Source organism: Gossypium hirsutum, chromosome A05, assembly GCF_007990345.1.
Source record: "Gossypium hirsutum isolate 1008001.06 chromosome A05, Gossypium_hirsutum_v2.1, whole genome shotgun sequence".
Taxonomy (NCBI): Eukaryota; Viridiplantae; Streptophyta; class Magnoliopsida; order Malvales; family Malvaceae; genus Gossypium; species Gossypium hirsutum.
Genome location: NC_053428.1, coordinates 105198730 through 105217478, shown reverse-complemented (window position 1 = coordinate 105217478; position 18749 = coordinate 105198730). Strand labels below are relative to the sequence as shown.

The following is an 18749-nucleotide window of genomic DNA, read 5'->3' as shown; positions in this document are numbered from 1 at the left end:
AGAGTAAAAATGGCCTGTCAAAATTTAGGATTTGATGCCGAAATCTGAAAAATTATAGACTTTCCAATGAAAATATGAAGTTCTCATCTGAAATGGAGGAACAATAGAGGCAAAATTTAATTATTTTGTAAAAGGTCATTTCTCCAACGGTAAAAATTCAAACACGCCAACGATAAAATTTTGAAATAGCTCAACGGTAACTTTAATTTCTTATAAATACCTAGGCCATTTTTAATTCTTTTCATTTAAATCCAACTCTCCTCATTCTTTCTAAACTCTCAATTCTCTTAATTTTCTCAAGATTTGTTTGAAATTTTCTAATAAATTTGTATAAAAATATTATAGTTTTATTTTATTATTTCGTAGATTATTCATTTTGATTAATTTTTCAGGAATGACAAGTTCTCTTATTCGTTTTGATGACAAGCACATTTTCTTCACTCAATCGGTAAGGGTAAGAAAAAATTTAAATTCTATTATTTTAAATTAAGTTCATTTTAAAGTTTTTACTTTTTTTTAAATTATTTTATTTTGTCGATATAAATAGGTGGATGATCATGTTTTGGAGAGGTTTATACACAATTTATCAAAAAGCACACCTAGTGAAATTCGTGGTTTTTTACAAGATGTGGGATTCTTATATGCGTCTCGTATGTTCGGGGCCTGTAAATTGGACATTATACTTATCAATGCATTGGTGGAAAAATGAAGACCAGACATACACACATTCCATCTTCCATGACGTGAGTGTACAATCACACTCGAGGATGTAGCTGTACAACTCGGTTTACCTGTGGATAGGCTAGTCTTTACGATGGCAGTGATTGTTTCCAGTAAATAGGATCTTTGTTTGAAGGTGGTCGGATAGAGATGAGATGGTTGCAAGATAGTTTCAAAAACTTTCCTCTGAACGTGATTGACGTTGTCAAGGAACAATACAGCTAAGCATTCATCCTGAGGTTAATCGGGGGCATTCTAATTCCTAATAAATCTCAAAATTTGGTACACATAAGATGGCTACTACACCTAGTCGACTTTAGAGAATGCGGTCGACTGAGTTGGGGATCAATCATGTTAGCCACGTTGTATAGGGAGTTGTGTCAGACAACAAAACTGGATAAGATGTCAATCGGTGGTTGCCTGCTCCTGCTGCAGTCATGGGCATGGTGGCGACTACCATTTTTATGTCCCTCGGTGGATGCCCCTTATCCATTCTCATTAATGACAAGGAAAAATTCATTTGATAATAATATATAGTTATCATAGTAAATGTTATTTATTTATTATATGTTTGAATTAACATATTGCTTAAGTAGGTGGAACCATGGGTCGAGTTATGTGTGACTACCAGAATTGTTGTTAGATCAATGCTAAGAAGTTGAGGGTAGTTATTAAAATTTTCAAACCTATAATTATTGCACAATGATTTAGAATTTAAAATTTTATAGATAACAAAATTTATAATTGTGCACTAAAGTTTGAATAGGAAGTTTTCAAAATACAAAGTTACTAAAATATAAAGTTCCCAAATATAAAAATTAAAGTTAATATATATTTTGCTCCTTGAATTTGTTCATTTGTATTTAATTGATACCTTCTTGGTAATTGAAATTGTATTCTATTACATAATTTGGTATCTCTGTACTAACATTGTTGATTTGTGCTAACATGATATTGATTGCCAATCCAACAATGGCATGTGGCAACCTTTTAATACTATGACAAACATAAATAATAAAAAACTTAAATATATATATAAATTAATAATAATAATTTTGTTCACATTAAGTATGAACATGGACAAACTGGCATCTAGATAGATCTAAATCTAGATTCATTTAGATGTGTTTTTCATAATATTATATAATTATAAAATATCAAATTTTAGGTTATTATTGTTTTAAAAAATATAAACATCTATCATATTCTTAAAAATATATAATTTATAAATTTATAAAGATATATAAATTTATTAAAAAACACATTTAGAATGAATCTGAACAAATTGTTGTATAGATGCATTTGAATTTAGACAACAATCTATTTAGATTCATTCTTACTTTTGTATACTTTTTGATTGATTTATACATTTTAAATTTTAAAATAATAATATAAATAACCTAATATTTTATAAAAATAAAAATATATGTAATTACTAAAAAAATAAATCTGAAATGAATTTAGACAATTGGTTGTCTAGATTTAAATGTTGTACACAGCCATTTGCCCAAGTTCATTCTTAATGTAAAAAAAATATAATTGATATATTTTTCAAGATTTTTAAAATTTTTATTTATGTTTTTCAAGTAGCATACTAAGAGATTGTCATATATCACTACCGAATTAACTATAAATATCACGTGAGTATAAATTAATGATGTATTATACAAAATACAAATTCAAGAGAGAAAATATACATTAACCCTAAAAAACCCAAACATACAAGTTGTAATACCCCTACCCGTATTCATTGCCGGAATAGGGTACGAGGCATTACCGGAGTTTACGAATTAATTTTTTTTTATATTCAATATAGCCCTTTTATAAATATCTAACCTTCCCTGTAATATTAAATCGAGACCAATCCACATCAACCAAATCAATTCAACATATTTTCATGATAGATTCATGCATTTATATAAGATAACGTCATCACATATCTATAACCAGGTTCATTAACCATACTAATGGCTAACTTTACATTCATTTCACGTTAACATTTACTTTGTTAGCTTATACATGCCATTGATTTCCAAAATAAAGTTTCTTTATATACCGAAATCCTGAGGTTGACAGTGTGATGTGTCTCCGACCAAATCCGACCTCCGAGCTCTTAACACTACAAAACAGGGAAAAGGAAACGGGGTAAGCACTTTGTGCTTAGTAAGCTCATGTAACAAGAATTATACTTACCTAATATTTTCAATACAATACAATAAACATCCATATATCCATTCAATGCATTATTACCCTAATATGCACAAACTCAACATTCAAGTTAGTACAATAATTTCCATGTACCAATAATATATACTATGATTGATGAGCTCTTCAATACCATGATTTCCATTTCCTTATTATTTTTCCATATTTATCCCGTTGAATTTCTTGGAATTTTCGATGGATTTTCAAAGGTACACTTTTAGTGTACAATTCTGAGTCTGTCAATTCATATTCAAGTGCGCACATTTCCATTTCAGAGAGCACACTCCCGCGAACCTCAACCTTGCAGCGGGATTACCAGTCCAGGCTAAATCCCCTGCAATATAAACTCATAGAGTATTGTCGGGATTACCAGTCCAGGCTAAATCCCCTGCAACGACAATTACTCTAATGAGCTTGGATCTGAATTACCAGTCCAGGCTAAATTCAGACCCTAATTCGGATTACCCGTCCAGGCTAAGTCCATTTTACACATATTCTTCGGGAGGGCTATATCAGGATAGGATCACCCGTCCAGGCTAGATCCTTTTTACCGTCAATTCCTTTTCAGAGATCCATCGAATTTTCCTTTCATTCAAACGGGATTTCTTCCCATTTTATCAAATATATCAATGTTTCATAAATTTTCATACAATGAACATTCAAATCATATTCATATCAAAAACATGCATTTCAAGCATTTAAGAATATAATTCAAGTTACACGAACTTACCTCGATACTTGTTTGTAAACAGTAAAAATCTATTAATCCCGAACTTTTTCCTTTCCTCGATCTAGCTTCGTATTTGAATCTTCTGGATTTGGTGCAAAAATTATGAAATACCAGCTTAGAGAACCCTCCTGTGGCGTTTTTAGCTGCTGGAATTGAAGAGAAATGAAGAAAAATCTAGATATTTCCTATTTAGTACTAGTTTTATTTAGTTAATTTTGCAATATTCCAATTTTACCCTTAATTTATCAATTTTTCTGCTGATTTCATACCCTTGCCGTCCAGCCCAAATAACTTTTGGGTCTAATTGCCTTTTATATCCTTTCTCATTAGACTAATAAGCTATTTAATCACTCTAGCAACTTTTACACCTATTACAATTCAGTCCTTTTCATTTAATTGACTACCCAAACATTAAAATTTCCTAACGAAATTTTAATACCACATTAATAACATTTCATAAATATTTATAAAATTATTTTTGACTCGGTTTTACGAGATAGAGGTCCCGATACCTTATTTTACCCAATTTCTTCAATAATTTCTTTTTCTAACTAATCACTAAATTGATAAAATTTTCCTATCAATATTTTCATACGATTTTCCTATCACATAAATTTTCAAGCAAAAATATTGAAATAAATTTCTCTTTAAATCGGATTTGTGGTTACGAAACCACTGTTCCGATAACATTGAATTTACGCCATTACACAAGTTTTTGGAAAATGAAAACTTTTACCAAAATTAAAGTTTTATGACTAATTTGTCCAACAAACATCTTTTTTTTAATATTTGGTGCAACTTATTTCGAATAATCATTTTTGAGTTTTAAGGTTGACCTATAAATTTTTTTAACTAAGTAATTTAGAAAAAAAGTCCAATATATTAAAACATCATAGAGCCATTATAAATGATTAATCACACCCTTCAAAATCAAAACATATTTAATTATTTAGCCATCAATTATATTATATTATATACGAAAGTAAAATAAAACTATACTTAATTATTATTCAAAATTATTTAAATAACTTGAATTATAATAGTCTGATTTTAGCTAAATTGGAACAGTGGTTACAAGATCACAAGTCTGAGTCAGAAAAATATTTTAATATTATTTTTGGTGTTTACAGTATGTGAATTAATATTGTGAAAGTTTCGTGTGAAAATTTTATCGTTTGTGTGATCGATTTGATAAAAGGACTTAATCGCGTAAAATGCAAAAGTTGCATTCTAAATGATAAAGGTGCTTATTTGCTATGGCTTATTAAATGTGAAGTAATTATGTTGTAATTAGACCATAATTTTAGTAAATGTACATGGATGGATATATTTTAGTGGATTTTAAATGTATTTATAATGGTTAAAATGGTAATTAGATTATTAATGATATATTAGATAAAAACAAATGAAATTATCATCATTTTAGTTCATCCTAGTCAAAAATAAGAAGAAGAAGAAGAAAGCCATTTAGGGCTTCTGATATTCAGCACACACTTGGCTTGATTAAGGTATGTATTTTGCTCGGTTTTTGATAATTTTTACGTTTTTGTGATCGTTTCTTTGAGTTCTAGCTAGCCCATGCCTTAATTTTTGAATTGGTTGATGATTTTATAAGTTTCAATTGATGAATTCATGTGTTTTATAATGTTTGATGATGAATTATGAAAGCTTGGTGCTTGATATACATGTTTTGTAAAGTGATTTTAAGTAAAAATGCATATTGTGGATTAAATTGAGAAAAGTGTAAATGGAAGGGTTACATTATGAAATAAATGAAAGATATGGGCTACTAAGGGCATAAGGGTAATTCGGCTAGCTTGGGTGTAATTGAAATTGTTGAATGTAATGTATTTATGAAATAAGGACTAAAATGAATAAATGTGAAACTTTAGGGGCTAAAATGCAAAAATGCCCAAATATGTGCTTGTGGATTAAATTGAATATTTTAATGAATAAAAGAGTTAAATTTGATTGTATATAGATCAAGAAAAGAGGAACTCGGACTTAGATCAAGGCAAGAACAAAGTACTCGATTAATCGACTAGTTTCGTCGTTTTAACGTCTGAGGTAAGTTCGTACATGATAAATACTATTAAAATTATGTTTCGAATGATTTAATATTACATAAATTGTATATATGAGACTACGACAGTGTACGACGACAAATTTATGATATTTGGCACTCAGTGTGCGTTTCAAAATAGCTTCGGCTATAAATAGCACTTGGTGTGCGAATTGGAATAGCTTCGGTTATATGGGGCACTAAGTGTGCGATACCGAGATAGCTTCAGCTTAATGTGATGGCACTAAGTGTGCGAGATCATTATAGCTTCGGCTAATAACTAATGCACTAAGTGTGCAAATTCTTAGAGCATTGAAAGACTTCGAACAAATTAATGTATTGAACAAAGAGGTAGGAATGAAATAAATAAATACAGGAAAGTTCAGGTATGTACGATATCTATGTGATAGTTGATACTATGTGTACGAAGCTTGATAAATTTGTATATTCATGTTAAATGGTGGTAGATTGGAATTGAATGATGATATAATAACTACTAAGTGTTTATTAATTGATGTTTTGTATTATATGAACTGTTGAGTATATTTGGTATGAACTTACTAAGCTATGAAACTTATTGTGTGATATTTGTCTTTTCTTTATAGAGTATCGAAGCTAGCTCTGGCATCGGGGATCATCGGGAACCATCATCACACTATGGAATCAACTCGTTGGTACCTTTGAAGCTTTGTATATATGGTATATGGCATGTATAGGCTAGTGTCTTTTTGAGTATGTTTTGAGTTGTGAATTTAGTCATGAGATGTGTCTTGTAAATGGTGTTGTTTATGAAGTTAAATTTGGTTTGATTTATATGTTGTCAAGTGATAAGTATGTGATGTATTTAATGCCTTCTATGTTGGCTTATTTTAGTATGTTGACATTAGTTGTTGATATAGTTTAATGATGTGTTATGTGATATGGAATAGAGGTTAACGTGATGAATTTTGGTATAATGATTAGATAGGTTTTGAATGTGGAATTGAGTAGTTGAATTGGATAATGATAGATGGCATGACATGAGTATGAAATGGCATGTTTTTGATTGCTTAAAGATATATGGAATTGGTACAAATTTGGTTGTTATGTGCGCATGAGAATAGGGTGGCAAATTAGCTTCTCAAATGGCCTATTTTTGTCCACACGGGTAGAGACACCGGCGTATGTCTCAACTGTATGCGACACACGACTATGTTACACGGTCGTGTGTCCCCTGGGATAGCCCTACGAATTTAAGTCTGTCTTGAGCACGGCTTGGACACATGTACGTGTCTGACGACTATGTGAGGCACACAGCCTTGGCATATGGGCGTGTGTGGCCATTTCGAAGGGTACACGGGCTAGACACACGGGCGTACCCTCTAGATTTCACACGGCTATGGCACACAGGCGTGTTTCCGGCCGTGTGGTGCAAGTCAGTATGTATGCCCTTTTTTCATACGGTCTATGACACGGGCGTGTCTGGTAGCTGTGTGAGGCACACGGCCTGTTCACATGGGCGTATGACCCTTAAATGTTTGAAATTTTATTATGATTCCTTAAGTTTCTAAATATTATCGGTTTAGTCCCGAACCATTTCTATGCATGATTTAAGGTTTTATAGAACCTTGTAAGGGACAATGTGAATGTTTATGAATGGTTTTTGATAATTAATGTATAAATGTATGTGAATGAGATGTATTATTTGGTAGTGCCTCGTAATCCTATTCTGGCGTTAGATATGGGTTAGGAGTGTTACATGAATATACTAAATTATTTAACTCGAAATTTATTTTAATTTTAAAAAATCAAGTCACATATTGGATAAATTAGAAGAAAAAAAAAGGTTGTTTTAAAAAGTTAATTAATGATTTAGGTTTTTTTTCATATTTAAAGAAATATGTTGATTCTGGTGAGAGAAATAAAAAACACTCTAAAAGATGCGTTCTCTGCTAACGTGTTTAAAAATGTAGTTTTTTTTAATAACTTAACATATCAACTCCTTTGGTCAGATGGCTAAATGTTAGTAGTTTTATTTTTTAGTTTCGAGTTTGATTCCTCTCGTATACATGTTTGTATTTTTTATTTCATATTGTTTTAAACTTTTTTTATTTTTAATTAAGAACTCATTTATTATATATATAATAAAAAATATTTTTATTTTATAATATTAGAATTTACCATAGCCATATGTAGATGAAAAAACAATGATATTTGACATATTTTACATATAAAAATAATAATGATATTTTTTAAAAAATCAAACTGGGACAAAAGAATAAGCCCAACTGTGCCAAAGACCACCAATACAAAATCCAACACAGAGACCCAATCGTCTAAAAACCATTAAAAGAAAAATCTAGAAACACTTAAAATAACAAAAACACTCGCCGAGAAAACCCTAGTTTGCCATTAATGTTCTGTTACCAACTTTCCTCTTTTTATTATTTCCTTGACTTATCGGTTCCAAAAGCCCGAGAGTATAGTGACCAAAATTCAGAGAAATGGGACCTCTCAACTCCCAAATCACCATTTCAAACCCTTCTTTCATCAATCTGGTTCTCATGGCCATTCCATCTCTAGTCACCGTTGAACATATCTAGAAACACAACCCACCAGGTAAATCATTTATCCATTCTTTAGACTCATCGTAGCTAGGTTATGGGCCAGTTGATTAGCCGACTGGAAAGCAAAATGGAAAACTAATGACCGAAAACTGTTATTTTCCTTCTGAATGTTTTTTGATGTGAGCACTAATTTAGGACTTATCTACTGAACTAGTTTTGCAATTGTTAATGATGGATATGGAATCCTTTGCCACTATTACATCTGTTAAACCCAACTCAATCCCTATGAGCACAGCTTTGAGACAGGCGAAGGTTTCTGCATCAAAGGCCGAGCCAACCATCACGTGCAGACGAGACTTGGAGACCAAAACTTCCCCTTTCACATTTCGTACCACAATCCCCGAAGCCTACTTAAAACCCTGGCAGTCAAACGGGGCATCAAAATTGATTTTAAGGAGCTGCCCTAAGGTGTTTTCCAATTCTCATTCTCACCAACAAAGGTAGTCTTTTTCTCTATCAAACAATCGAGTTCTCCAATGTAGTTTTTGATAAAATTAGCTACTCTTATACCTGAATGAGTTTTCCCTCCATGCAGGTTTTTATTCCTGTTTAACCAAAACGATCACAAGCCACAACCAGAAAAAGGTCTTTGGCGCTTTGTGTATCTTCCAAATACCCAAGTAAGCCATTCAAAAAAGTTCATATGTTGCCTTGTAATTACCCATTCAAGCTTTAAAATTTTTCATGTTTCTACTGAAATAGGACATTCTCCAAAGACATGTCATAAGGTCTCTAATCATACCTTACATCTGGGATAGTTTTTACTTTAAGTCAATCTTTTGGTATATAAGTTGACCATCGTGGCGATGAAATTCCAAAACACTCTCCATAGCATTATTTTAATTTTGTTGGAAAGTTCTAGATTCCATAGTTGTTTGTAGAAATGTTGTGTTTTAACTTATAAGTCATTAAAAGTAGGGTAATGTTCTAAGTCTGTAATAATTTATAGGCACTTCGTACCGAGAACACACTCGAGGGCTCACCGCGTCATATTACCATGTCAATATGCTCATCCATCACAAGTGGAATCTACAGGATTCTATCTGCATCATCCGTCTCAAAGGTATTGCGAATAACCTCCTTCTTCCATACTCTATTAGTACTATCAATTAAACAACCAACATTAGATAAATTTGTATTATTAATTTGATTGTGAATATATAATTTACTTCCCTAGGCAGCCACGCATCCTCGTTGATTAAAATACTTTCCCCGTATCAACCCTCTAACCCAGACCGTCTTTAAGGAGACATTTTGCCGCCAAAATACTTTTCCAAGTATACAATGGTGCACACCCTAGCTCCGCTTGTAAAAAGTTGGTAGATAGATAGTATTTTGCTTTTAGGACCCGCGGTAATAATGAATCGTGTTGATCAATGAGACGCCATCTTTGCTTAGCAAGTAAGGCCACATTAAATTTCGCCAAATTCCTAAAACCCAACCCACCATCCAGGAGACCTTTGAACCCATGCCCTTTTTTCCACAAATACTTGGCAATTATAGCCTCTATTTATCCACATAAAGTTTTTGGTAAAGAAAGCACATCATGGAGTATGTAGGGATCGCTTGCAAAAATGATTTGATAAAGACTTCTTTACCCCTTTGTAACAAAAACCACAAACTCTATCCATAAATTTTCAATCGAATTCGATCCTTTAAACTTTGAAAGGAGGCTTTCTTGTTCTTACCTATCAAATTTGGAAGACCAAGATACTTCTCAATATCGTTCGAGCTCTTCACCCCCCAACAATTTCATAACAAGATATCTATCAACCTCCGAAGTATTAGTACTAAAAAACATTGTGGATTTTTCAAAGTTCACACATTGGCTAGAACACAATTCGTACGTACTCAGAATTTCTTTTATCTTCTTAGCTTTCATGGTTGTTGCTTTTCCAAATAAAATACAATCATCTAAGATGATCGAATAGGAAACCGAAGTTAGATACCTCACAATAAACTCTACCTAAGATTGCACAAAACCCATTCACTCCATATAAGCTTTAAGAAATCTCATTCCACCTTATTATAAGCCTTACCCATACCCAGCTTGATTGTTATGTGCCCTTTTATTCCAATTCTTTTATTCTTCAATGTATGCATGATTTCATAAGTCACAAGCACGTTACTAGTGATTAAACATCTTGGAACAAAAGCACTCTGTGCATTATCAATACATGCATCCAGAACATGCTGAAATCGATTAACCACCACCTTAGCAATCACCTTATAAAGAACATTGCATAGACTAATAGGTCTAAAATTTTCCATATTTGTAGGATGTGAGGTTTTGGGTATCAACACAATATTAGTGACATTTAAGAATTCCAAATCCTTACCCTAATTTAATATTTCCAAACAGAAAGAAGTTACCTCTGAACTTACAATGTGCCAATACTTCTGAAATAAAATCGCTGGGAAACCATCATCATCATGAGCCTTTGTAGGACCTATCCCTTTCAATGCTGCCCAAATCTCTTCATCAGTGTAGTTCGTTGTAAGCAACAAATTTGCTTAATCAGAAATGCAATGATCAATTCCTGGTAAGACCGATTCCATATTGCTCACCCCTCCGGTTGTAAATAACTATTGGGAAAATCTCTTAACTATCTTTCGAATCTCTTCCACATCACTAACTTCTTCCCTATCCTTGTTCCGCAAGCTTCTTATAATAGTAGATCTATTTCGTTGAGTAGCAAAATTATGAAAAAATGTCATGTTTTTTTATCCTTCAATTTCAACCAATAGCACGCGTTATTTGCTCCCAATAAGCCTCCTCTTTATCAATTTCCAAATTAAGATGTATCTTCATATTAATGATTTTAGCCAAAGTCTCATTAGTCCTATCCTCCTTTAACAAGCTTTTCAATTTTTTACTTAAATATTTTTTGAGCCCCACCTTTCTTTTACGAATCTTAAACGCATATTGAGTCAATCCATGTCTTAAGTTTTCTAATTTATCTAATGTCAACCCCAAAGATGATCCCCAAATGTCCTTAATCATCATTTCAAATATTTCTTTCAATATCCACCATGCCTCAAACTGAAAGGGAGCCTTCCTTGTCTCCCTATACCCCTGCTCTATATGAATGAGCAAAAGACAATGATTTGAATGTGAGTAAGACAAGTGTTGAATACGAGCATGTGGGAAAACTGAAAACCATTATGTATTTGCAACCCTCTTGTCAAAACTTTCCCTTGTGTTTGTTTCTGGTAAGTTTCCTCTTTCCCATATAAACCACAACCTAGAGAACTCTATATCCAAGAGTCGACACTCGTCAAAAACTTTTTGAAAAGTCTCCATTCTTTATTCATCTATTAGCACCCCTTCCTTCTTCTCAAATGAGTACAAGATTTCATTAAAATCCCCAAAAATAAGCCAAGGATGAGTCTGAGTCCTTCCTAATTTTCGAAGTAAATTCCAAGTACTACACCTTTCAGTAGTAAAAGGTGCTCCATAAAATCTTGTCCATTCCTTGTCAACTTGATTCTCCTTAATCAGAGCATCAATATGATTTTTAGAATAGCTTATAATTGTAACATGAACATCTCCTTTCTATGCCAATGATAACCCACCCCTTGAACTTTCTGCCTCAACATCAAACCCATTAATAAATCTGCAACTCCTCCTAGCCCTATCCATATGTCTGCCATCAACTTTCGTATCCATGAAAAAGACCATTTGAGGATTATGTTGCTTCAGCATGAACCGAAGCCTTCTTATTGCCTGTGGACTCCCTAATCCATGGACATTCCAACTTATGGTTTTCATTGAGTCCAGTTGGCTTGCCTATGGGTAACCGTCGATCCTAATTGATAAAAAAACAACTAGTTGTTCTTGAGGAGTCTTCAAATACTAATGATCAAAACCATCTCCTCCAAATCCTCCCCATTTTATAATTATTTTTACTAAGAGAAGAATTTTTAGTTTCATCCTCTATAACTAAAAAAACCCTTCCTCTTACTTGTCACGCTTTCCATTTGGACATCATCAATCTGCACAGTCCTTTCCAATCTCTTCTAACTTATTCTTTTGTGCTTTTCGGTCTTTTCTGTTGCTATTGCACCCAACCTATTCAGATTCTCATCTTTCCCCCAAAACTGCTCAATCCTTAGATTTGAGACATGAGAATCAGCTTTTTTAGATTTAATTTCTGTAGAACAACGTTGGCTAGATGCCTTAATTTCCTTAGGATTACAGAACAAATCCGTAGGTCGCATTTCTGTCAAAAACTCCACCTTTTGCAGGATCTCCTCCACATGATGAATCGTTGTCGACATCTTACTAAGGGTGATGTCTTTTTGAAATTTGACCTCCGATGTTTCCATCTTCACAGTCTCCCTAATATATGAGCATTGTGTCATAGATTTTTTTTATTGAGAAACTGAATTGCAGACATTCTTTACCTACTGAAGTAAATTCAGCTTTTAGCGCTAGTGAGTAAGAGAAGTCATCTTCCAGCTTCTCTTCCCCCGAAATTGAGATCTTAGTACAATCTTTCACAGCATGACCCATATGACTACAACCAAAGCAAACATTCGGTAGGTTTTCATACTTAAAGGAAGCCATACTTTCTCTTGATTGCCAGTTGTAATAAAAGTTACCATTCGTAGCGGTTTTTGGACATCCAACTGAACTTTCAAACGGCAAACATTGCTTTTTATCTCTGGTCGCATTACTCCTCCAAAAGTAGAAACCTATTGCGTGCATAAAATCTTTCTTTTCACACTCTAGTGGACAATGACCAATTTTGAGCCAAAACAGGGAGAAAACCAATTTAATATTTCTCCTTTCTGTAGCCTCCTTCAGTCTATCAAAAATAATCAATTGTCTTCTAAATAACCACGGTCTTCCCTCCATGATCATCTCCAAATCATCCTCATCTTCAAACGAGATCTAAAACAGATTTTGCCATATCACTTGGATCTCAAATTTTCTCCTAGTCTTCCATATACTCTTCAATTGTGCACGAAGACTATTCGGGTTATACGATTTCCTCGTCCACATAGAGCTTAACAACGATAGGTTACTATTCGTTATAACCAAAGAACTCTTCATCGTCAACTGTACTAGTTCTTCTGCTAAGAGAGAGCTCCCGTCCCTTACCATACCGAGAAAAGTCACCACCCTACTCCAACCTAACCACAACAAGTATTGTTTCTCTGGGACACTAAAAAAGGGCACTCTTGACTTTTTCAATAATAATGATATTTGAAATACTTGATTTTATAATATTAGAAATCACCATACCCATAATATGAAGAAGTAGAGAAAATAAATATTTAATAAATAAAAAATTATATATAAAAGAAAAATATATCGAACAAATTAATTAACATTAAAATATATTTAACATAACCATAAATTTAGAAAAAATGACTTAAATTTTTTTTAATTCATCCCATAAGTTTTGAAGGTAATACATTTTTTTTTACTTCCTTTTGTATAATTATAGTATTATTATTCTTAATATTTAATTTTTTTATACAATATTTAAAACTAGTATGCCTTCTCTAACTCATTTAAGAAAATAATGCGAATATAAATACTAATATCGGCCGAGCTAATATTAAATGAAGTATTTTGACTTTATTGTGGATACTTTCTAAACTACGTAGGTGTGTCAGTAGTTGTGGATTTCGTTTCATTTTTTTTTTCTGTGGATACTTCACTCTCCACTGGATACAAAAATTTCCCAGCAAAACTAAATAATTATATATATTTTAAAAATAAAATAAAATCTTATTTGTGTTAGGAATTGCAAGTATAGAATTTGCCCTTGAGTTCCAAAGGAATATCATCAATGGCCATGAATGTTAGCAGTGCCTGTTTCTTAGTTTTCAGTTGCAAGAAACCCAACCGAATAAGAGCGGTTGCTTCCGAGGATTTTGCCACTACTGCTGCTCTCAAAATAGATACAGAAGACAAATTGAAGTTAGGAGGATCGGAGCTCAAAGTGACAAAGCTCGGAATCGGAGCTTGGTCTTGGGGTGACACCAGTTACTGGAACAACTTTCAATGGGATGGTAAACTTTTACATTTTTCAGCTCATTTTTCTTTGATTTTTTGCTTATTTTATGGTGTTTTGTGTAAGTAATTTCATAAAATGAAAATAATAGAATAATGGGTTTTTTTCTTCTTCTCTTCCCCCCTCCCCATATTTTAATGTAATTCAGTGTTTCTTGCTTGTGTATCGTGTTTTTATGGTTCAAAATTTAAAAGGTTGTTTGATATCTAGAATTTGGATTATTTTACTCTTTTTTTCTCTCTAATTAAGTTTATATATTTGTAGGCCTTGTATACTGGCAGGTTCTTGGATTAGAATTATTGATTTTGTATTCTTCCAATTACTAGGTTTAGTGTTAGATTTGATTTGTACAACTGCCACAAAGTGATGTGTTGAGAATGTTCTATTTGGAACTCTTGGTCTGCATTTGTTGCTTATGCTTTCTGCATATCTGATTGATTTCTACTTGCTGTGGAAGCAGATCAGAAATTGAAGGCTGCTAAGGCTGCTTTCAATAAAAGTCTTGATTGCGGTATTACGTTTTTCGATACAGCTGAAGTTTATGGCTCTCCGGTAAAACACGAGATCATCTATAGATTGATTTATTTACTTTATTTATGGAAGAATACCGTTGATGATTCCTTTTTCACAGCTCGCCTGAGGTGCTGAAAATTCTGAAACTCTACTGGGAAGGTATGTGTCTTGAATTTCATTGAGGACAACGGTGTTATTTTAAAATCTCGCCAAAGGTGGAATTAGCTTGCTCTAGTTTAGTTATCTGCTGGCTTACTCTTCTAACAAAATACATTGTATATTTAAAGATTTATAAAGGAAAGAGAAAATGATAATCCCGGTGAAGAGGTTGTTGTTGCAACGAAGTTTGCAGCTTTGCCTTGGAGGTTTGGTCGTCAAAGTGTCATCAGTGCACTCAAGGATTCCCTTAATCGGCTTGGCCTTTCATCAGTAGACCTTTATCAACTCCATTGGTCTGTAGTCGTAATGCTTTATAGGATTTATTGATTGTATTTCTTAGTAATTCATCACAATTTTTCTTCTATTGCATTTCAGGCCTGGTATATGGGGAAATGAAGGTTGTTCGCAATGCAACGCCCACTATTTCATTGAAGAACCAGACTTTATATAAGCTAGTACAATTGGATGTTTATGCAGCCCAATCATGTTGAATAGAAGCTGAGTTCATTGAAAAATGATTTTTCAGGGTATATTGATGGTCTTGGCGATGCTGTTGAACAGGGCCTAGTGAAGGCAGTTGGCGTCTCAAACTACAGTGGTAATATTTCTGTTGTGAATTACTGATTGCAACAGTTCTTATTCCTACTTATACATATTGTAACTATCATAATGTAAAAACTCCTTGCTTCAGAGAAGCGACTTCGTGATGCTTATGAAAGGCTCAAGAAGAGAGGAATTCCTCTAGCTTCGAACCAAGTGAATTACAGTCTCATATACAGGTTACCTGAGCAGAATGGAGTAAAAGCTGCTTGTGATGAGCTCGGGGTCACGTTGATTGCTTATTGTCCTATTGCACAAGGTCATGTCCGTCTTTTTTCTTTTTTTAGTTGCTTGTTTATATTCATTTAAGTGCGAGTCTTTTGTTGTTTGCCATGATACTGATGTAAAGAATTAACAATATTAAATATAAAATCGAGCACGTTAAGGGATGTGGATTTGGAACTACTAGCATTCATTTTAAACAACACTTTTGCATGTGCAAGGTCGATTATCCACCAAAATGGGATGATGTAGTACACAAAGTCAAATAACCAGAGTTTGGAAACAAGAACAAATGTTAAATGCATAAACTGAGCCTGGCATATATATTCTTTTTAACACAAGTAGGGTGCCATATCTTCTTTTCAGGTGCCCTTACCGGGAAATATAAACCAGAAAATCTGCCATCTGGACCTAGAGGCCAGATTTACACTCCGGAGTTTTTAACTAAGGTATGTCTCTTGAGTGTTTTGTATCCCAATTCTAATTTCAGACTTGATTGCTAAGGTCTTTTTAAATATACAGCTCCAACCTCTCCTTATCAGAATTAAGGAAATAGGAGGGAATTATGGGAAAACTCCAACACAGGTTTGTTCTTGTTCTTTTGCTTGTGTGTGTGTATATATATATATATATGCTTACATCTGTTGATAGATCTGCCGCTTCAATATTATGGTCATATTAACAGCACTTAGCAAAAAGACAAGTGCATTAGAAACTCGATATTTCATGTGCTGCCCATTGGACAACCAACATCTTTAGGCATTAGGCTTTGATGGCGTTTTCTTTTCATTGCACAATATGTGACTCAGCTTAATTACAACCATGGGCACTAGTCCGTCTACAACAACCTCATAATCATGGCCTACACCAGCTGGGAAAATCTTGGCTCAAGTTGGTGAAGTAATTGGCACAGAAGTTGTCTTCTTTAAAGTATATTTGATATCCATGACCCATTCCTCGACCAAATAGCATATGCAGTCATGCACTAAGATCACAATGAGATGAGAAAAAACCACAAAGCTTTGTAAGTGCTTTAAGTCCTCTTTGATGTCATTATCCTAATTTGGTATCTATGTAGCATCTCCTCTGTAACTTTTAGATACACATCTGGAAGTTGTCACAAATAGGTGGAAACAGGCTGTTTTCTTCTCATGCTTTTTTCATCTCGAGTTGCAACTACTCGATGGGTTATTTTAAAATGTGCTGAGATCTTTTATGAAATGAGCTTGTTTTACTACAGGTGGTACTCAACTGGTTAATAGCACAGGAGAATGTTGTGCCAATCCTAGGAGCCAAAAATGCTGCACAAGCTGAGGAATTTGCAGGTGCCCTTGGCTGGAGACTAAGCAACGAAGAAGTGGACGAGCTACGCTCACTGGCATCAGAGATAAGTCCTGTTATCGGTTTTCCTGTGGAGAAGCTGTAATTCTTTTTGCTCCAATTAAGGTTGACTTAATTCTTGAATGTTAAACATAGAATGAATAACTCATATTCTAGTATTGGTTCCTTTGATCCTCATCGTTTGGCCCATTGGTCAAGGGTGTTTATTCTCATACCCAATTTATGGGATCAAATAATGGGAATTGTCTACTAGTGGTGTGTGGGGGAATGATTTCTACAAAAAAAAAAAAAGAGTAATGGTTCCTCTCTCTCCCCACCCTGGTTGTAATAGTACCATGTAATGTATGTATATCTTTGTGGCAGTCCAGTCAAAGAAATTCAATCCGAGTAGCCTTACCATTTATTATAATGTATCAATTAAAGTTTAAAAAGGACACATTTGTCTCCAATTCTGAAGAGCAAAACCATGAGGTGTTTATGGCATGGTAGAAATCTATAAGCTTTAGCATATGGAAGATTCATAAGCAGCCATGGAATAGCTTAAGCTAGATAAACTCATTTCCCAAGATTTTTTTTAATTAAATAAAAATTGAATCCAACACTGAATATAATGTTTTAGGCAATGCATTTCTTTAAATCAAACAAATAATTTGATCTCTCAAACCCAAAAAATAGTCATCCTTGAATGCTTTATATTAAGTCAAAGTAATGTCAACCAGATTTCCATTTTATTATTTCTGAAAGTTACAATAATAACAAATTACAAAACTTCCTTTTTCATATATTATGACGCTATGAATTTCAAATTTTTTAAGAAATGATATATTTCTTGGTTTATAAATTTTACTTTTTAAAAAAAAAAGTCAAATTAATAAACAAATTTATTTTCCAAATTAAAAAAATAAATAAAATTCTTGTCTTCTACTTCTGAGCCTTATAATGTATGCTTGCTTGGTCCAATTATCGTCACTAGTGATAATTAGACTGAAAGATTTTCATTTTTAATATGTTGTTGAATTTTTTAATAAAAGTAAATTAAAAAAAAAATCTGGTTAGGTTGGGAAAGTTGTGGCTGACAAAAGTATGAAAGTTGGGTGTATCCAAGGCATGGCCAATTGGAAACAAATCCACCAACAGCAGTAGAGAGAGAGAGAGAGAGAGAATTTGTCTTGGTTTTCATAGCTGAAAAGGACAACAAAAATAACACCCTGCTCCATTACGCTCAACGAGTGATGGGTTGAGGTTAGGCGAATTCAGAAAAAAATTCCGGTTGAAATTTAATGGTATAAAAAATATAATTTTATTATTTAATAGTTTATATTTTTATAATTTTTTAATAATTAAATTAATTTTTTATTTTTATTAAAAATTAAAGTGTAATATTATTATTAATTTAAAATTTTATAAATTATAAAATAATTTAAATAGAAAAATTTTCGTTTTAGGAGGTTTGTCAAGGATTAAAATAAATTGATCATGTTGTCATTTGTTAAAATAATTAAAATAAATTAAGTTCATTTGTTAATGATTTTCGTCATTGATCATGTTGACCGGTAGAATCA

The 18749-nt window shown here is 33.0% G+C and overlaps 1 pseudogene across 1 annotated transcript; it reads left to right on the top strand.

Moving 5' to 3' along the window:
* The first annotated feature begins 8858 nt into the window (after nt 1–8858).
* On the top strand, nt 8859–17571 carry LOC107959637 (uncharacterized oxidoreductase At1g06690, chloroplastic-like; annotated as a pseudogene). The gene is made up of 12 exons (XR_005927523.1): nt 8859–8943; nt 9273–9386; nt 14162–14350; nt 14813–14904; nt 14984–15024; nt 15153–15317; nt 15400–15422; nt 15551–15622; nt 15716–15883; nt 16213–16295; nt 16369–16431; nt 17087–17571. The product of XR_005927523.1 is annotated as an uncharacterized oxidoreductase At1g06690, chloroplastic-like (transcript).
* Nucleotides 17572–18749: the final 1178 nt, after the last annotated feature.